The sequence below is a fragment of the Euleptes europaea genome, chromosome 3 (genome assembly GCF_029931775.1).
Source record: "Euleptes europaea isolate rEulEur1 chromosome 3, rEulEur1.hap1, whole genome shotgun sequence".
NCBI classification, from domain to species: Eukaryota; Metazoa; Chordata; class Lepidosauria; order Squamata; family Sphaerodactylidae; genus Euleptes; species Euleptes europaea.
Window position 1 is genome coordinate 68,105,412 of NC_079314.1, and position 21,985 is coordinate 68,127,396.

Sequence of the window (21,985 nt, forward strand, 5' to 3'; positions counted from 1 at the left end):
AAAAAAAGGGTGGTAAGAAACAGAGTACTGAGCTCCAGGAGAAGTCAGAGCCAAAGACCAACAATGAGACAGGACAGAAGAAGCTAGAGGTTTATGCAGAGCCCAGTACAACAAATTAGAGGAATACTTCAGGAGAATTCAAGAAGAAACAGCATCCTGAAGACCATAAAGCAAGAAGTTTTATATTACAAAATGTGAGCAAAAAAAGGTAGCTAGTCAAGGGAAAAATAAAATACATGATCAGAACTGCCAGGAAAATAAGGGAAGGGACAGAACTGAGAAGGGATAAGGTAGGAAACAGCTACCCCTAGAAGAACAAGGGCACAAACAGCATGAGGAAATCTGACCAAAAAGAACAAAACAGCCCTTCATTTTAAAGTCCATAAGAAGAAGAAGAGTTGGTTTTTATACCCCAATTTTCTCTACCTTTAAGGAGTCTCAAACCAGCTTACAGTCACCTTCCCTTCCTCTCCCCCCCAACAGACACCTCGTGAGATAGGTGAGGCTGAGAGAGCTCTAACAGAACTGTGACTAGCCCAAGGTCACCCAATAGGCTTCGTGTTGAGTCAAACCTGGTCCCCCAGATTAGAGTCCACCACTCAGGTGTGTGAGTGGGAATCAAAGCCAGTTCTCCAGATTTGAGTCTACCGCTCTTAACCACTACAGCACACAGGCTCTCATGTAGGGCACTTGGGCCATCAGAAGGGCATGTGGCCATCAGAACTATGCCTTTTGACTATTTGTCAGTATAAGGTCCCAATTCGAATCTGGTTCTTTTGAAGAAAAAATAAGTATCAACTGTTTTTGGGGGGAGGGTTTTGTTTTCTAGAGTACCACTATCAGTTAATTGTTGTAGGAATAGTTCCGGACAGCACTGTAGAGTTGGAGGGAGTCAGAAACCAGGCAGTCATGGCATCAAACATTGTGCTGATATTTAGCTGAATCAAAATGCATCTTCTGCAACCAATCCATCAGCCACTCTTCAGAGCTGATCTAAGAGGATAGCAAATGGACTCTTCTTTGACAATCTAGGCTGTATGCAGGCAGTGTCTCGTCACCATGAGAACAGAGCGTGCCTCTAAAACATTTCTTCTTAAAAACAGCTCAGTTCCTTTGCTCCATTACAAATTCAGAAAACTGTACTGCATTCAAGATCTGATTGTATATTTCTGGGAATCTGGTACCAAACTTGGACCACTAGCAGTCCTAGCCAAGACATCTCTCAGTCCAATTCATGCAGCATGTAGAATGTTTTTAAAAGCACGAATGAATCTGTGGTTGTGTTCTCTTTTGAGTACAGGGTACCCTGCTTACCCTAAATTTCTCTACCATTTCAGGGTATTCTTGAGATGACTACCCTTTCTCCAAAATAAGTTTAAAAAACCCAGAATGTATGGCGTGGTGCCCATAAGCACTCAGGAGGAAGCTGGATGGGAGAGATTAATTACTTATTACTAAAAGACTAAAAAGATCAGAAGCTGTGGATTAACTGGCCTTCATACCAGATGTGTAAAAAAGAAACATTTTATTACACCTCCAACATTGTTCTCCTTTAGTGTCAAGTTTCAGTGTCTCTGCCCATCTGGGGCAAGTCATTTTAATTTAACTCTTTGTTGGAAGGTCTAAATGTAAACATAAGTTATCATTAAATCACCACGAATGATCCATGTATCAGGTTTACTGGCAACCGAGGCATAGTTAGATAACAGATTAAAGAGTCTTTAGTTTAGACATTAGTTTGCTCATCAGGTAATTACTAACAAGCTACTAAAACTGCCAATTACGTGAGTGACAAATAAAAATTTCCCGCAGTAAAACTGTGCTTCAGCATAAGCCTGCAATTTCCTGAACTGCATGCTTCCTAAATTGCAGTGTGAAAGTATTCAGTTAGAGAGAGGGCTTACACACTGTGGTCTTTGTGTCAGCGCTGCTTCATAAAGCAGAAATTTCTCGCAACTAGGAGAATAATAGTCCTTGCATCATGAATTTAGCTGTTCCTAATGAGTCTGAATAATACTGCCTTCAAACCAGACTTTAACTGACAAATTACTTCAGGTAGCATGATTCCCAGATGACATTTGGTGGGTCATTTCTGACTGTGGGATTATAAGAGAAAGTATGTTCTTTTATTGACTATCAGTAGGCGAGGCATTAAAGCTTTATAGTGCATTCCTAAGCAGCGTTGTAACCCATCTAAATCTCTGAATGCAATGGACTTAGAAAGGTGTCACTCTATTTAGGATGGATCACAACACAGTTCAAAGGCACAATTAATAGAATCATAGAGTTGGAAAGGGCCATACAGTCCAACCCCCTGCTTAATGCAAGATCAGACTAGAGCATCCCTGGCAAGTGTCTGTCTAGCTTAAAGACTGCCAGTGAAGGGAAACTCACCACCTCCCTAGGTAGCTGATTGTATGTATTGCATCTGAGGTGCCCATAAGCACTCCACTGTCAAACAACTCTTACTGTACAAAAATATTTCCTAATATCCAGCCAGTACCTTTCCGCCTGCAATGTAAACTTATTATTACAAGTCCTATTCTCTGCTGTCAATAGGAAAAGCTCCCTACCCTCCTCTAAGTGACAGCCCTTCAAATACTTAAAGAGAGAAATCATGTCCCCCCATCAACCTCCTCTTCTCCAGACTAAACATTCCCAGCTCCCTCAGCCTCTCCTCATAGGGCTTGGTCTCCAGGCCCCTGATCTAGTTTTATTGTTACAGTCATAGACCAGCACAGCAGGCCCCTGATCATCCTCATCACTATCCTCTACACCCGCTCGATTCTGTCCACATCCTTTTTGAAGCAAGGGCTCCAGAACTGCACACAATACTCCAGGTGCGGCCTGACCAATGCAGTGTACAGCGGAACTTCGACATCTTGCGATTTGGATGCTATGCCTCTGTTGATGCACCCCAAAATTGCATTAGCTTTTTCTTTTTTTGTTGCTGCATCACATTGGCTGCTCATATTTAACTTACGGTCCACCCGTACCCCAAGATCTTGTTCACACACACTGCTACCCAGAAGCGTATCCCCCATCCAGTGTGCATGTAATGAGTAATGAGACTGTACTACATGTTGTTACTGGTGATCCAAAAAATGCGCTTGAAGCTATTTAAACACTCTGTGTGGAGCACTGTGGAATCTGTAAAAACAAGAGACTGAATCTTCAGAGGTCCTCTGAGATTGCACCGCCCCTTCCTAAACCAAGTACCATCATTACAGCATTTTACAAGTTTTCACTAAATGAAAGGTATTAATTATTAGCTTAATTACTACACAGTTACAGCGATTAATTTTATTTATTCATTACATTTATATCCTGCCCTTTCCCCCACTATGGAATTCAAGGTTGATTACACAGGATCTGCAAGAGTTCTCCCTTCCAGCAGCAGTTGCTTCCTCCAGTAAGCTTCAAAACAAGATACAAATATCAGGTCATCTAATGTCGTCCAGGGAAGAACCAGCATAGCATATTCTCTTCCCCCCTTTTAAACCAAGATGAATAAAATACAGCTTGGTCTTGTCTGCAAGGAAAACACCCCCTTCTCCCCCCCCCCCAAATCTACTGCTACGTGCTGTTCAACCAAGCTCACAAAAGGCTCTGAAGCACATATCCCTGGTTTCACTTTCTAAACTCTCAAGGGACAGTCACTGTTTCTGGTAACAGGAGAATCAAGTGTCAAGGTTCCACGTATATAAAACTGAATGAAATTAGATCCCAACATCTCTTAATATGGAAAAAACTCCACAGAGGTATTACCACTTCCTTATTCCTCAGACTTTTGAGTTCTCACGTCTGCAGACAGAGCTTGTCTTGCTGGGTAAAAAAAAGAAGAAGAGGTGTGAATTGAAGCCATTTAGCTATGTGCGGGGAGGGAAGAATTTGTCAAGCCCTTGCATCCCAGGACACCAGCCTGTCAGATAATCACTGTTTTAGTTGTATAATCTGCATTACAAATCAATTGTATTTGCAATACACAATGAGGGAGGAGGTGGAAGCAGCTTCAGAGTTCCTCCCCAACTTCAAGCTTCAGGAAATATCTGCTAGATTCAGAGTTTACTGCTAGATTTGGCAGAGCATCCCAAAGCACAGTACAGGCAACTAAGGGTGCAAACTAGGGTTGCCAACTGCCAGGTAAGAGCAGGAGATCTCCTGCTAATTCAACTGATCTCCAGCCGATAGAGATCAGATCACCTGGAGAAAAATGGCCGCTTTGGCAATTGAACTCTATGGCACTGAAGTCCCTCCCCTTCCCAAACCCCGCCCTCTTCAGGCTCCGCCCCCAAAATCTGCCACCGGTTGAGAAGAGGGACCTGGCAACCCTAGTGCAAATCCCAGGTGGGCCTGGAGTTTTCCTGGAATTACAACTGATCTCCAGACCAAAGCTTCTTAAACTGTGGGTCGTGACCCCATATGGGGCCATGTAACTGAATGTGGGGGGGGGGTCCACAAAAAATTTGGTAACAGTAAAATTTCTTTATGATTTATTATCAGTAAATGTTTGGTTTGTATACCTATTTTATATACCTATATACCTGGGTTTGTGTAAACATTTCTCAGGCAAAAAGGGGTCACGAGTGGAAAAAGTTTAAGAAGCCAGCTTCAGACTACAGAGATCTGGTCCCCTGGAGAAAATGGCCATTTGAAGGGAAGACTCTATAATGTTGCCAGCTCTGGGCTGGGAAATACTTGGAGATTTTGGGGATGGGGCTTTGGGAGGGGACATTTTGGGGAGGGGAGGGGCATCAGCAGGTACAATGCCATGGAGTCCACCCTCCAAAACGGTCTTTTTCTTCAGGGGACCTGAGATCTCTGTTGTCTGGAGATCAGTTGTAATTTCAGATCTCCAGGCCCCAGCAATTGCACTGATCCACCTAGTAGTAGTTACCGAGAGAACTTTGGAAAGAAAAGATGCAGCCTAGTGCATGGCACCTATGAATTCTATTGTTACAGGTATTATATGTTATTTTGCCATCATTGTCAATTACATGCCTGCATGTTGTGTTGTACGCTGTAAAAACATGATTGTAAAGTCTGTGAAAAAATACTGTTGAAAAACATTGTGTAAATGGAAGCTTATATTTATTTTTCATCAGGCTGGAGAAGCAATAATCTGCGAAAAACGTTTAGAAATTCCGGAAGACATTTCCCCACTATCTATTCTTCCAGGAAACCCCCGACTTGCTCCCTCTCTTGAAAAAAGCGCCAAGACGCGTTCTAGACTAATTGGACATTATTTAGGATTCTTATACTTTGTACCTCCTAAGAGAAGTCTTTTTTGACTCAATTTTGGAGAGTTACTGAATTTGTATATATTTAGTGTATAGTTTGTGTTTAAATTTTTCTGTTTGCACTTCACTGTTGTCTTCACTATATTGTAATACACTGTTTGATATTTTCGCATATAGACCTGCATGCTGGTTCTTTCCTAGCTATACTGTACGGCGCCGGTGATTTTTCATGTTTGACCCAGCTGAAGGTTGGCAACCCTGTCTATATCACATATTCTAGATGAAATCCCTCCCCACGCACCACCACCAAATCTCCAGAGATTTCTCACACCAGAGCCAGCAACCTTAACTTTTCACATGAGCTGGGGACTGTGCTCTGAGGTGCCTGCTTTCAAAGTTCAGCATGACTTTGGATACAAAATTCATTTTAAAAAATTGGTAGCAGTTTGCATTTCGGTACATATTGCATTTATTCGTTCTCATTTTTTTGATCGATTTTAGAGGGAAATGCTGTCATTTCTATGTTTTCCATCTAACTTGGACAACCATTGAAGGGACAGTACTTCTCCTGGAAAGGATCCTCCTGCCAAATCTCAAAGCGGTAAGAAAAAGGATTCCAGTTTCATAAGGAATTAAGGCAGCAAACGGGCAGAGGTAGATGTTTGGCACAGGCAGCAAAGACAGCAGGAAGGCCTTTGGTACCCCACAAGGTTTGTATCTGACAGTCTAAGGAAGTAGGCAGAATCACAGAGGAGACATCCGGCACCTTAAGGAAGGGTACATTTGATAAGCTTTTGGCAGCCCAAAGATAAGCCTCTCGGGATAGTCACTCTTTTCAAATCAAAATGCTCCCTATTACTGAGTACGTAGACTCCTCTAAAGGGGAATGCTGTCATGGTATAGAAGTACATCTGTGCAGAACTGCACAATGGGCAGATGAAAGCATTTGGCCCGAACAGACACGGTGGTTGACGAAACAGTCTTCCTGGAACCCTCAGTGGCAGCCCAGCCCGCTAGGTTAAGTGGAAGAGCAGAAAAAGCAAGAGGCCCCGTGACCACTCAAAAGAGGCACCATGACTGGATGGTACAGATAGCTGCCGGATCACAGCAGGGCAGGCTATGTGAAGGATGTAGGGCACTGAGGTGATGGTTAGGAGCAGAGCTATTTCTACATCTCTCTCTAAATACTCTCTACCTCCTGCAAGTCAGGGAAGCATTGTGGCTTGCCGCCGCCAGCCTTCCCGCGCGCCTTCTCTGCGGGCCAGGAGTGGCCCGCGCGGCCTCCTGGGCGCAGGGAGGGGGCCGCCGCCACCTGCCCGCCTTAAGGTAAGCCTGCGGGGGGGGGGCTGCATTTCCCCCTCGGCCTATACGCGGGTGCCTAATTTTTCCCCATTTTTGAGGTGAAATTAGGCACTTCGGCTTATACTCGGGTCGGCTTATACCCGAGTATATACGGTAATATAATTCAAGACATTTCACTGTAACCACTGAGCTTCAGCTTTAGCACCCCCTCATTCTAAATAGGAAACTAAATCTGATGGCAGACAAGATCCCCAATGGGGGCTGCCATTAATTCTCCCTGCAACCAATAAAGGCAGCACACAGAATGTCTTAAGCCATGAAACTAGAATTTAGCAGAGTGGCAACAAAGCTGCACATTTGCTCACTTTAAGCTGTATCGGTCCAATCCTTGGGACTCACAGCTGATTCTGAGAGGTCCCCCATGCACCTAAAGACAAGTTAACTCCCTCCTTTATAAGCTCCCCGCTTGCTTGACTTTTCAGGATTTTGCTTGGCAGGTATTCAGATTTTATGTCAGATATTCATGGCTCTACCAAGGCATTTTATTTCAAGAGGCAGCATTGTGCTGTGATGGAGGATGAAAGTTACAAATGTCAAGTCTTGTATTTTATTTATTTCCTTTCTTTTTTAGGAAAGAAAGCATCTCCTATTGCATCTCTGGTGGATCATTAATACCAGCGTACGGCTTTTAAGTCTGACAGTACTGCCAACAGGCAATGTCTGTCTTCATATGCATTTGCAGCCCCCTTTCTACTGCCTTTCTTCTTCAATGTTTTGTTTTTCACCCCTCATTTCTGTAGCCCTTGAGTTTTCACTTCCTTTGCAATCCTGTGCTCTTCTGCTATCTCATTTACTTGATCCACTTCAGCCACTGCATGTATAGTTCCCCTTTGCCTTCTAGCCAGACTTTTTTTCTCCTCCAAGTAGCATTAGACACAAATGAAATCTTTAGCTTCACCTTGAATCATTGCGAAGAGCTTGCAGAACCTGCTCTTGCCTTCCTTTCTGCTCCAGCCCTTTGTTTGCTGCCTCTCCCCAAGTAACATTTTACCACAATTTTCATTCCTGGGCCTTCTCCCAAGTGGATTCCAAGAATGAAACCTTGCCTGCAATTCAATATGTTATGCTACGGCCTTCTTCTCAAATTCCCAATTTCCACCAGCCTTTCCCCCACCCCCAAAGGTTCTCATGCCCTTAAGCTTACCACAAGCTGCTGAGAGTGGATGGCAATTTAAACATGATCAAATGTTTTTTGCTAGTTTCAGGTAGAAGGTTTCGAGTCTTCTAAATTTCAAATTATGCTTGTTTTTCAATTAGACCAGAAAACTCAACACACTCGGGGTTAATTCACACAAGCATATTAATCATGGACAGAGTTGTCCATGATTACCTCAGTGTTGTTTAATAAAGTCAGTTCATACATGAAGCTGTGAACCAAAGGTGGAGCAATCAATTGGCTCGAAGCCAAGTAACATATCTGTGAACCTATCCTCGGTTTCTAACGGTGCAAACCTAAACAGTTACACCCTTCCAAGCCCATTGACTTCAATGGGTCTTAGAAGGGTGTAACTATGTTTAGGAGTGAACTGTGAAACCAATGATGCTCGTTTCATTATGTGATCTCACATATATGAATACCCACCATATATTAGCCACTACAGAATTTCTGTATTACCCAAAAAAACATTAGTTCCTAGCCACCAAACCATGAATTATCTTGGGAAAATATGTGTGAATCAGACCTAATATACAAAACTATAACAACCTGACAATTAATAGGGCTGGCCATTATACAAACATTATAGCAATCCTAGTAAAAAGGCAAAAAAAAAAAAAAGGAAGAAGGTTTTTTTTAAAGCCCTACAAGGTCTCCATCAAATTTTATAAGAACCAGTTTGGTGTAATGCTTAGACCAGTGGTGTATAAAAACAGATTCAAATCCACTTAGCCATGAAGCAAACTAAATGACCCTGGGCCAACTGTCAATTCTCAACATGAAAGCAGCAACACAGAGAGGAATGCTTCATGAAGTTTTCAGGCCCCAACAGAAACGTTAAATTAAAAAACTCAAGAGTGTTACTCTCTTAGGAAGCAAACTGAGGGTCCCTAACATTCTCATTTTCCACCACAAGAAGAAGGTTCTTGAAGGTTTTCAACAGATTCTTGTAGGAAAAATTAACTAAAGCCCAATAATACTCTAAGCAGATAACAGACTTCCCAAGGCAAATTAAAAGCGTACTTCCATACTGAATATGCCCTGTCAAGAACAAAGTTTGAATGGAATAATAAAACCACTTATTGCATGGTGGTCTCTTAATAACTTACAGCATGGTAGCTTTATGCAGGGCCAGTTGTGTGTGTGGGGAGGACCACTTGGCCTGGGCTTCAAGCTCAAAGGGGGCCTTCATTGTTGACATTTGTTAACTTTAAGGTATTTGATATGCTTTCCCACATGTTTTAACGTGCATTTCTATCACACCAAAATGTGGAACACACTCTCAGCTTTGGAGCTGCAAACTTAAAGCAAAACAAGAGATTTGCTACAAAACACACTCTTTTGGTTAACTGATATATGTTTTGTTCATGAAGATTACAGCTAGGGGCCTCAAAAACTGGAGGTGGCCCTGGACTCTTTGGACCTCTAAGAAAGCCTAGTTTGAGTATGTAAAAACCAGGTCATACGTCATTTTTCCCCCACCCCCGTTACTGCACAGAAATCTAGCTGAACAGACAGCAATACCAGCAATGCAATCAATACCTTCCAACACCCATTTAAGTCAAAGCGCACAGAAGGGTGTAACTCTGTGTAAGTCTGCACCATAAGTTTACCACATGGCTGAAGCACTGACTCTCCACATAGTTAAAACTGTTATGCAACACACTTAAGCAGTTGTGACATACATAGCCCATTTTTGGTCTCGGCTACATGGCCACAAAGTACCACTGAATGTATGCACACATTTCCAAAACATATAGTTAATCCCACTTATGACTAGCAGCTAATGGCAGGTTTTATATGAGCCATATGCCCTGCTCTTGACAGGAAACATCATGGCAAGATATTACACAGGAGCAATAAGACTGCCAGGTACGTATGATGTGTTTTGTAAAATGCGTAAATCCCATGACAGATGTCTCACAGCTGTTTCACTCATCACCTTGCATATTGCAAAGCGCATTTTGTGCATAACCTTTGTTCTTGCACCATTAGATGCTTGGTACATTTTGTAAGATGTTGGGAAACCAGATCATATTACTGCATAGATTTCCATCTGGCTTACACAAATTGGACATAAAAACAAGTTGGCTGAAATGCAGTTACAAACTAAACATTGAACTGTGGGAGTATCATTTTGGTACATGCCTGATGTGACTAAGTGGACAACATATGCATTTCCTCCATAGTCTCAGCCCTACCTAACAGGTTAGAGTGCATAAGGAGATTACACACCCTAAACAGTCTGCTCTGGACATTTATGAAAAAGGTTTCTCATGTATGAAAGCATTTAAACAGGGATTTAATCAAAGGCACATAAGACATTCCATTGAATCAAAAGTGGCCATACTTTTTAAAAACAAGTGAATCAACCCTTCATCTCTTGACAACTGGGTAACAGCCAGATTACAGGACTGCATCTCAGATGGACAACAAGACCCATGATGACTCCATCCCACCTACATTAATAAGTAATGCATTACTACTTCTGGACAGAAGTGTGAGACACAAGGCTCTGGGGCCTCACGGAGCCCTTTGAGGCCCACCCCACCCCACACACCACAACTCCCCTCCTGGACTCCAGAAATGCAAACATTTTGTGGGTCTTACTTCCTGCAGATGACTTGACCCCTACACTGGTAGGAATTGGATCCTATTTTTAATTTTAAAAAGAAGAAGATCTGGAGCCTTTGTCAGAAAGACTGAATGAAAATAAGTTTTACCACAAACTATGGGTGCAAAGAAGGGGAGAACCATGCATGCCACCATAATCTCTTTAGAGGAAGTGTGGGATAAAATATCATAGGCAGAGGAATGGATAGATGGAACAGGTCTACACACTAAAATACTGGTGAACTCATTCAAACGAGACTCCATTCTGGAAAGGGTATACATTAGAAGCAAAATTTGCTCTTTCGGTCTGTACAGATTGTTCCAAAACTTTGCTGAAGACAGGGGAGCTCTCTCAGTGGTCCCCACAACTAAAATCTGTGTTGTTAATATTATTACTTGAAGTACACATGGGGCAGAACTGTGCAGTTTGGACAATGCACATGATGCTACCACTCATGGCCCCAGCAGCTCCATCGCCACCTCCCTCCTGTTGCCTGCTGATAAGGGCACTGCTTTTCCCTTTCCCCCTTGAGCCGTGTACAGTGGTGGAGGCTGGGATATTTCCTGTGCCTCATCTCATCAACTGCTGTTCACAATAAAGCCCCAGAATACCAAGGACTGTGCATATGTGACCAAAAGACAACTAAGAATTTAATTCACGGTAGCTACGTAGGAATCCCAGTCAGGGAAAGATTTCTATCAGGTCTGCTCAAGAGAATCATGGGGCTAATAGATTTTGAAAATATCTATTACTGTCTAAGTAAAAATGTGTCTCTTTCAAGACAGCACTCTTTGATGTAGCTGCTGGAAAATCAGAATAGTCACGTGCATAGTGTTCTTTCTTGTAGAAGTGATTGCCTAATTTAAGCTTACCATAACGAACTTGATAAGTGTATTTTTAAAGACTGTCACAAAGTTGGATCTGCAAATGCACTGGCTGAAATTTGCTAATTTGGGGCATATACTTCTTAGGTCACTCCCATAGAATGTTTTGTATATTTTCATTAGGGGCAGTTTTACGATGACCAATTGTTTTCAGCAAACAAATTTCACTGAACGGAAATGTTTTTAGTGAAGCTGATATACAAAGTCTGGTGTACTTTCTGGGAGATCCACTGGTGAAATGGTTGCATTTAAAGGAGCGATCATAAGCAGGTCTACTTGTAAGTCCCATTTTATTAAATGGGGCTTACTCTCAGGAAAGTGTTTTTTAGGATTGCAGCCTAAATCACCCAGTGTACTTGAGGCAAACTTGCAGCAAGGCAATACTTGTTGCATGGAAGAAGTCAGGCTGGCAAACTTCAGAAAGTGAACTCAATCAAGGGATTGTCTTCCAAAACCTTCTTCCTGTCTGCTATAAAGATATAAAGAATACATGCAGACATCAGCAAGAGGATTGTTTGCTGCTCATGAAACATAGGTGAAATCGACATTTTGGGTGAAAAATTATGCATACAACCCTTTAAATGACCTTCATTTAGGTTTTATTCATTTTCTTCTCTATCTGGGCATTTATATCCCTCTTTTCTCCCCATCTGGAGCCTCAAAGTGGCTTACAAAATAAATGCAAAAACACCATTTAAAAACAGTTTTAGGAAATCACTTCAATCCAATAGCCCTAGCTATTTCTTATTAATACATTATCACAGTGATAGGATGTTAAGAACATAAGAAACACCATGTTGGATCAGATCAAGGCCCATCAAGTCCAGCAGTCTGTTCACACAGTGGCCAACTAGGTACCTCTAGGAAGCCCACAAACAAGACAACTGCAGCAGCTGCCTGTGTTCCACTGCCTGTGTTCCACAGCACTTGATATAATAGCCATGTTCCTCTGATCCTGGAAAGAATGTTTGTTCTCATATTGGCAGGCTATTTCTCTGGTTGTGAAGCAATACTAAGCATGAATACTTGAAAGCAGATCATGCTGATTTCAGTACAACTAACTTCAAGTTAAGCATGCTTGGGCAGCACACAATCTAGGGAGTAAGCTCCTGTTTAACAAAATGTAATATATTTCCTAGTAAATAAGCTGAGGCTCAGATTGCCAAATTCATTAGCCCAAATGCCAGGCCTCACCTTGAGCTGATCAGCCAAGCAGGCAGGGAGACAGGTGAAGCAGATTTTATTAATGAATACTAGCAGCCTTTGTAGAACCTATCTTTGTCACTATTTACCCCCAAATCTCCATGTCACAATAAAATTACAGTACTATTCAGCAGTGTAATTGCCAAACTATTAACTGCTCTGTTCTATTGATTCTATAGTGGAAGGGCTCCTTTGGAACAATTTGCAAATAAACCCACAAAACCTACTAACTGAATGGTCTTTAGTGTCCTGTCTGTTGGCACACGTGGTTGTGGTCAAAAGCTAAAAAGAACCAACTTTTGTTAAAAAGGTCTGTGTCTTCTGGAGGCAATTTTTACTTCAGAGGTGAGAAGGTGAATTACTCTCTGCAAACTCATTCTACAGCAAGAACAGGCTGAAGCTCCTCCCAGCCTTCTTCCACTGTGTTTGTCACCTTGGCCAGAAATAAGAGCACCAACCCTTGCATTAATTGTCCACACTGGGAGTAAATGAAGTAGCCTGTCCCCCCACCCCAAGTGCTTGAGTCTGGCACCTAAAGGCATGCCATGAGCACATAACCTGCTGCTATCTGCCCACAAGCATAAAGAGAAAAATGAAACTAGCCAGATGAATCCCACTGTACATTTTATATCTATGAACACTCCTAATGGCTATTGGGTTGACCTAGGAAAGACTAATCATGACAAAGGTTGAGCACAATCCTCCCACTTCCAACCACACAGAAAAGAAAATTAATTGAGCAACCAGTACTAAGAACTGATCGTTACTAAGCAATCCACTCTATACTGCTTCACACAGAAGAAAATCAAAAGGAAATCACTGCAAGATCGTCAGTAGAAATGAAATGGATTTTAATTCAACCTCACATACCTCCTTCTACCTAGCAGAAAACACAACTTACAATTGCCAAACAGTTTGCAAAATCAACTGGAAAAAGGAGCATAATTTTGGATTATCCTGAGACCAAGAAGAATTAGGGATACCCAGAAAATGTTGAATGGTAACAAACCAATTTTAATTTATAACACAGAACAAATAAATACATAAAACAGCACAATTTAAAAGAACAACTGAATACTATGAATGTTTACTTTGGGCTGATTCCCAGATTACCAAATCTTTGTGGCTACCATCAGCGCTTTGAATCCCATGTGTGCTAGGAGTTCCATGCTTTCCAGGCACATGTAGGACCAAATTAGATCAGGAGCATAGTATATATTGATACAGTGAGCGAAATGGAGGCCCGTTGGCCACCTTCGGGGCCTACGTTGGACCAATTCAGCCGACTCTCCCGGACTGATGCCAACAGGAACTTCTGCTGTGAAGCCTACCACTTGCCTCTTGGACCCATGTCCATCATGGCTGTGAAAGCCAGCGGTGAGGGGGTGCGGGGCCCCCTAGCAAATATTATTAATCTGTCCCTGTGTTCAGGGGCTTTCCCCAAAGGGGATTAAAGGAGGCAATGGTTCGGCCGCACTTGAAGAGGTCATCTTTGGATCCTATTGATCTGTCCAACTACTACACGATGTCACATATCCCAACAGCTCCAGGCTTTCCTGGAGGACACACTGGTTCTGGACTCATTTCAACCTGGCTTCCAATCTGGCCATGGGACAGACACAGCACTGGTCGCCCTCACAGACGATCTCCGCAGACAGCTGGATCGAGGCGGGTCAGTGCTGCTGTTATTACTCGACCTGACAGTAGCGTTTGACATGGTCAACAACAAACTACTGCCTCACCAATGCTGACCAAAAGTCAAGAAAGGGTGGTACACAAGCCTAATAAACAACAACAATAGTAATCATAATATATGTGGGAATTCAGCCTCTCACACACACATTTTTTTTTCAGACCTGAAACAGCCTTAGGGAGTTGATAATGCCCACGCACGCCTGGTACACAGAGAACTCCCAGCATACGTGCAATCCAAAGTCCTTGTGGCACCCACAAGGACTTTGTAATGTGTGAATCAGTCCTCAAAAGAATCCTACTGCATTAACTGTGGATAATTAAGTTAACTGTGTACAGCCTAAACCATCCAACAGCATTTTATCAGGCAATGAATAAGCTCAGGGCTCCCCCAGCCAGCTGATCAATTATCAGCTGTTTGAAAACTCTGGATCTCTGACATACAATGGAGCTTTACAGCCTATGAGAAGATATTTACTTATTTACTTCATTTGTACACAGCCTTTCTGCCCAGTGGCTTATATCATTCTCCTCTACTCCATTTTAACCTCACAACAATCCTGTGAGGTATGTGTGACTGGCCAAGGTCACCCTTTCATGACAGGATGGGGATTTGAACCTGGGTCTTCCAGATCCTAGCTCAACACTCTAACCACTATACCACATTGGCTGTATAAGCAGAGATGTGAAGGCCTCGATGGAAAACAAGAAAACCAAAAAACTATTAGTTTTCTCTCCCCACCTCGAGAACTTTCCCCCTGTTTTTCCAATGGGAAAAAATGGAAAATTATGGAAGCACTGGAAAAAAACCCTTCCTGTGAAATATTTTCTCTTGAAATGTTTCTAAGATAGTTTTACTCATTCAAAATGTGTTGATTGAAAAACAATTATGTAAAATAACATTGCAAAATCATAGTTTCTATGTATACTGAAGGTACATACAATATATATTGTGGATATTTTCAGCAACTACTAATATTCTGTGATGCATTTGATAATACATTATTGAAGTGGTCAGTGTTTTCAATGTTGTAAAGGTTAACTTGATATTCAAATATGCTGGTAGTCCTATTGTGGTTGTATAAAACTGTTTCTGTCCAAATAATGCACTTTCTTTGTTTTACTATACAAAATTGTTTTCTGGTTAACCTTTCCCCCTTCCCAGATAGCAAATATGTGCTAAGGTATCATAGGGTACAGCAGTTTGCAGTTCTCTCTTGAGTACTAAGTATATTTGCAATCTGGTTATAGAAAACTAACAGAATGATCCTAAGAACACTTTCTGGGAGTAAGCCCCACTGAACAGACTTCACTAGGATTCTGTGCAGCTTACAAAGGCATTCGTACTTTTAAATTCCATAAATATTCCAGATAGTGTAATTGTATATGCCAAGTTATAAATTATGCATCTTATGTTGTTAAAGCAGTAAGATACATCTGTGTCTGATAGGAAATTAAGTATTTCATGCATTTCCATTTCCATTTTTTTTTTTTGTCAAAACAAAATGCTAAATGTCTCCCTTCCATGGCTTCAAAATTTTAAGACATTTTACGTTTCTACCGACAAGATGTAGCCATTTAGTTCAATGGAAGCTCCACATCCTAAAAAGAGGCAGTGCACAGAACTACTACCTTGTCATTGGGTACTCACAAGTGCCTCTTTTTGAACACCCGAAAAACTAAATTCTGAAAAACTGGTCCAAAAGCCACATTGTAACCGTAAATCTGGCATCTAGAATGAAGTATGCAGATTTAATAACTGCTGCACCTTGTCAAGCAAGCATATGACCGCGAGACAGAAGACAGTTACCCCCTTGTCTTTATGGTCAGGTTAAGCATTTAAATACAGTGTGGTTCTGATAGAAAGTCAATAGCATCTGAAAGTCAAATGCTTCTAAGAAGTGACAGCCCCATGTCTATTGGAAAACAGTTATATCACAAGACTTTCCATCACTCTTGATATCTTGGTTGACTCTGTCATAGCTGAAGGGTGAATGAAACTGAAACATATTTGTTTTATGTCCTCTACATCAAGAAAGAGTGGTGCTGGCAGAGCTGCAAGTAAAAGTTGCACTAGTGAGGTTGTCAGTGCTGCACCTGTTTTTTCATATTTCATTATTCTCTCTCTAGAACTGTCAATATGGGATCCAATATTTCTGACAAGCGTATTTTTTCTTACTACATAAAGAAGCGAGTTGCAAACTCTCATTGCTGCAAGCAAATTTGTATTTATTTAGATTCATTTATTGACATGTTATATCTTGTTTTTCTCTCTTTGCTGTTGGCAATGGTGTTACGTCACTTTCAGGGGAAATCTAGAAGTTACAGCAGTCCACTCTAAGAATTGATGGGGAGATGGCCTTTCTTGTGGCGTTGTCCTCCCCAGACATAGTTACGTTGCCCCCAACATTCTTATCTTTTAGATGACAAAACCATTTGTTTGTTTGTGCCTTTTATGGTTGGGGAGGCAAGAATGGGATTTATCGATTGCCACTGCGGTTTCCTTGCAAATTACATTTTGGTTGGCTTTCGTTGTGTCTGGACATTATTGTTTTGTTTTAGAGTTGCCAGTAGCCTGAAAAACTAGATAGCAGGAAGGTGAAATATAAGTGCTTAAAACTAAACAACAATAACAACAAAACCAAGTAAATACATTTACAAGCAGAATTAGAAGAACTAGCTCTAACTCAGGGATGCGACCTCTCCTGGCCAGTTCTCTCTTCTTCTTTCACGAAATGGTGCACAGATAACACTGCAATACTAAGCTTTAGACTTTAAGAATTCTCACAGAGCACGTCATATGCTCGACTGAACTTTCACCATTTAAACCAAGCAGGACCTCATATTGCCTTCATACAAAAATGAATGTTAACACCATCTTTTTGAGCAAAATACAGAAATTCCAGCATGCTCCAAGGAGGTGGTGGTGGTAGAAAGGTTACAATCAATTTATGGTGACTCATCATGGGGTTCTGAAGGCAAGAGATGAGCAGAGGTGGCTTGTATTGTCTGCCTTTGCATAGCAACCCTGGACTCTCATCCCCTTTCCCAATTACTTGAGCACTAATATTATGTGGAGAGCACACTGACATCATTCCTACAGAGAGGTAGAAAGAATCCCCACACCATTACATTTACTCCATGGCATAGGGAAGGGTTCCGTATTTAGTGAGAATACTGGTATTCCTTAGACCAATATCCAAAAGAAGGGAAGGAGGCAGTCTGAAACTGAATGGAGTCACTACATTCTTATCCTATTAAAAGTCTAATACTGTAAAAGAATATTAATAGTGGCCACAGAATTCAGCATTTAGATTTTTTTTTAAAGACTGGAGCATACACAGCTCTGGTAATATTGGCTTTATTTGTGTTTATTTCCAAAATGTGTGCACTATCCTTCTGCCCGATCAGGGCCACCATTTCACATACCAAGTGACACTTAACAGTGTCAAGTACCAAAGGCACCATCTTAACGCCAGTCTTGCACCAACATGTAGAGGGATTACTAGAGTAGAGAGGAACAAAGAGAAGCTGCTGAACATGAAAAGAAAAACAAAACCAGTTTGCCTTCCAAAACAATTCAAATGTGTGATGAGGAAAGGAAAATCTACCACAAAGATGGTTGGCAACAGACAAGAAAGGAAGGGGAACAGGGATGGGGGAAGAATGATGTCATGCCAACTGCGTAACATCACTTCTGGCATAAACCTGGAAGCAATGTCACCATGTCTGTGTGACTTGCTCTTGGATCCTCCCAAACTCTTTGGTTTTACCATAGAATTTTTGAGGACCACAGCACTATTACTTCTGGGGTTATGCCCTAATTGATAGCAGAAGAAATAATGCCCTCAGTTCTATATTAGAGTTGTCTTTACCTTCTTCCTGGACACTATTTAAACTAGTGCGATACCAGGTTTGTATTGTGAAGCTTTGACCAAGGAAACATAAAAGAGCAAGTATGCATCCACACCAACAATATGGGAACTAACATACAGAGATCATACAGGTACTGTATGGGACAATTCTCCTCTGGCCCAGTCAGGAGCTGAAAATGTGGTAACTGGCAAAATTCTGGCTGAAGTTAGGAACAATTTCTGCAGCGTTCAGAAATGTGGGCCAATGGTTTGTCCAATCAGAAAATCTGCACCATGCAAATAAGAAACTAGTTGGGCAATACTGGCATTATGCCAGTGCTTTTTGGCAAATTCTGCTCTTGGACAAATTTGAGCCTCTTGAGCATGATGCCTTGCAAATAAGAGTCAATATTAGCACTGGCAAATGGAGTGGGATTCTTTAAATGAAAAATTAGGTGGGTGGCATGTTGATAGTTTACAGGAAATATGAAGAACAATATCTATTAATGGTGAGATGAAAAAAAATATTGCAAGATTGTTAATGTGTTTTCTAGGCTATGCATTATAAAAACCTAGAGATGTATATTCAAACATCAGCCATGGAAAACTCATATATGACTGATGCTTCTATAGTCCCTCATAGTAGACTTTGTGAGGGACAGGTCCATAAACAGTCACAATAGCTAAACACAACCATGTTCAGAGGCAGTAACCCTCCAAATACCAGTACTAAGAGACAACAACAGTAGTATTTTGGTCTCTATACCTTGCATGACAGTCTTCTGGGAACATCTGGTTAGTCACTGAGTAAAACAATAGTCTGGACAAGATGCACCATTGCTCTTACTCAGCAAACCTGCTCTTATGAGAAGTTATATCTGTGAGACAAAGAGAGTGAAATAACACATTTCTAAGTTCTCTGTTTCTACCTCACTATGAAATATTTCTGATAGGGTGCTCAGGGAAGAATAAGATTTAGACTATTGGTTATAGCAACAGTTTATTGGTAAGAAAAGCTGGCTGCCAGATTTTCTTCCATTAAAGGGTGTTTCTTTGTGGGGGGAGGGTGTAGAGGCACCTGCAAAGGATGCTTTTGTTCCAGATCATTATTCCCAAATGCTGATTGTTAAAACAACAGAACTTGTTTTGCAATATGCAACTCTCACATAGTTTAAGAGAGCTCTTTGTGGTCCTTCAAATATTTAAGGAATGCAAATAAGCAAACATTTAAAATATCAGAGTTTAAGGATACAGCACATGACTATTAACTGCATGAAAAAATATTTACAGTAATTTGAACCCAAAATTTCCAAAGTTAGGGGGAGAAAGTGTTCACTCTGTTATAACACATGGCTGCAAATTTCCAGAAATCCTCCCCCAAAAGAAATTCTTTAAGGATGGTTTAAAAATACAAATTTAAATGCACATAAACTTTAAAATGACTCTGCTGAACCTACTCCTTTTGGGGAATTCAAGGTAAACTTTCATCAAAATAGGATAAAACAAATCCTTTCCTTAGGGCCATAATCACCATGCAATTAGGGTTCTGATCTGTGCACTTGCGCCTTCCAAAAAGAAGGGCAGAACATTTTCTTTTGAAAGTACTGTTCCTCTTGGCTGTTTGGTGGGAAAGAAAGGAGGCTTGGAGTGGGTTGTCTCTCAGCTGGGTTACTGTAGCGCACTCTATTTGAAACTATCTCTGAAAGTTCAGCTAGTGCAAAACCCCAGTTTCCCTACTAATAAGGATGTCATGCCATCAGCACATCATGTCTATCACAAAACAGCTACATTTGTTGCCTGTGTGTTTCTGGGCTCAATTCAAGGTGCTGGGTCTTATGAAAATCTTCATGGTCCAAGCACACAGACTTGCCTTTCTCTACACACTTCTCACCAACTTGGATCAGGCCAGTGATGCCAACAACCCAACTAGCTTTGGTGAAGACTCATTCTTTCACTGGAGACCCCAACACTGTACATCAGCTTACTGGAGAAACTCCAGCTTGACTCCTCCCTCCTGTCTACCTAACGAATCTGTGAAACTGTCGTCTTACAACAGGTTTGTAGCTAAAAGTTCTGTATGGGAACTGAGGCACTTTTACTGTATTATGTGTGTATGGGATGGTTAACACAGTTTTCATCATGGTCTACTGATTTATTGTTGGTGTATTATATTTTGCATGTTTACTGTATGTCTAATATATGTCTATTGTTAGCCACTTTGAACAGAGTTTACAAAAATGGGATTTATATCTTTCTAAGTAAACAAATAGAATTACTCCAAGCAGGACATCAGCATTCCAAAACTGACCACCTTCCAATAAACGCTGTGCACAACACCAGGAGCTACAGAGTAAAGAGAAAGGTTACTCCATATAGGTTACTAGTGAATATGGGAGATCCAATCTGGAGAATAATTCCAGGGATGAAACTCTTTTCCAAATGCAGTTTGTCCTTGATGGACTGCACAGATGTGCAATATGTAGATTAAACCCAAACCTAGAAAGGCTTTTTCCTATTTTATTTTTAAAGTATGATATTTTTTACAATGGAATGGTAAACAACATGGTAGAACTAATGGCAATTAATCTGCAGCCAACAGTTCTCATGCACTTTAAGATATAGGACAATTAGGCCACACCTGAGATATCCAGTTATAACACACAAATACTTTTCTTCCACATGGTCGCCTTCCCTTTCCCAACACATGGTTGTATACTACTTAATCTAGCTTGCATTACCTGTGGTTAAAACAATTTGGGGTAATTTTTGCTTACAAATTTCACAGCATCTGAGCACCTGGAATACAAAATTTCCCCCTGTATAATAGGCAATATCTGTTGATGACCATTCACCCAGCCGTGCAGGAATCCACAGCAAATAAGGGAAAACTCGAGAACCCCAAACATAAATGAGAGCTACTCTTCACTGATTCAAAAAAAAGGAATTCTGGGGTGATTGAGAGTTTTAGGCCAGGCCAGGAAGGGAGGGGTATATCACAGTTCTTTCTCAGTATTGCCTAGGGTTGTCAGCCTCTAGGCAGGCCTTGGAGATCTCCTGGAATCACAACTGATCTCTGGACAACAGAGATCACTTCCCCTGAAATAAATTGCTGTTTTGGTGGAGTCGATGGCATTATACCCTTCTGAGGTACCTCCCCTCCCCAACCTCTGACCTGCCCAGGCACCACCTCCCCCTCCCCCAAAATCTTCAGGAATTTCCAACCCAGAGTTGCAACCTCAGTGTCCCCAAAGAAGCCTTTACACAATTCAGTGCACCATTATAATCCACAAACAATTTACAGATATGCTTAAAAACAGAACTCAGAAAAACAATTCAAGAGCCCAAAGGGCTCAAACTGGAAAAGTGAAAGAGGTTACGCTCTGCGCCTTTCATAATTAGGAAGTTGTTGGTCTTGTGACACCCTTTGAAAGGGCAGAAACACATCCATAAATCTGCCATATTGCTTTGTAATGGATCATGTCTTGAGAAGGTGGCTTTGATTCTCAAAACCAGTTACAAATTTATAAACGCACACGATTACATTTTACAGTGACAGTAGATCTACCTAGCCTTTTCTGTACTCCCATGAGTTTTGAAATCAGGGAGGAATAAGCTTAGTATGGCAGCCCACAGGGTGGGATCTGATGATATTTTCATGGTAGAGAATGGTTAGCGTGAGTGAAATGCAGAGTGATCATAAGCCACTACCCTTTCAATAGTTCTCTAATGCCTATTTAGCCCCTTTTGTGTTCACTCGCAAACTAGGGCTGTTGATTCAGTTCGTCCCAAACTGAAAAACAGCCGAATTTCTCCTGATTCGGCGGTTTTTAGTTCGGATGGAACCGAACTCAAAAAAGGCGGGAAAACGGAAAGCTGAATTCAGCGAGTTCGGGGTGTTCGGCAAATAAATTCGGCAAATTTGGGGTTCGGCGCAGCAGCATAACCGTCAGTTAGTAAGCAGCATTCTCCTGTGGCCAATC

The 21,985-nt window shown here is 41.4% G+C and overlaps 1 protein-coding gene across 1 annotated transcript in view; it reads right to left on the reverse strand.

Moving 5' to 3' along the window:
* The window catches only part of LRIG3 (leucine rich repeats and immunoglobulin like domains 3), a 57,213-nt gene that overhangs the window by 20,114 nt on the left and 15,114 nt on the right, over positions 1–21,985 (reverse strand). The gene's annotated exons all lie outside the window — the stretch shown is intronic.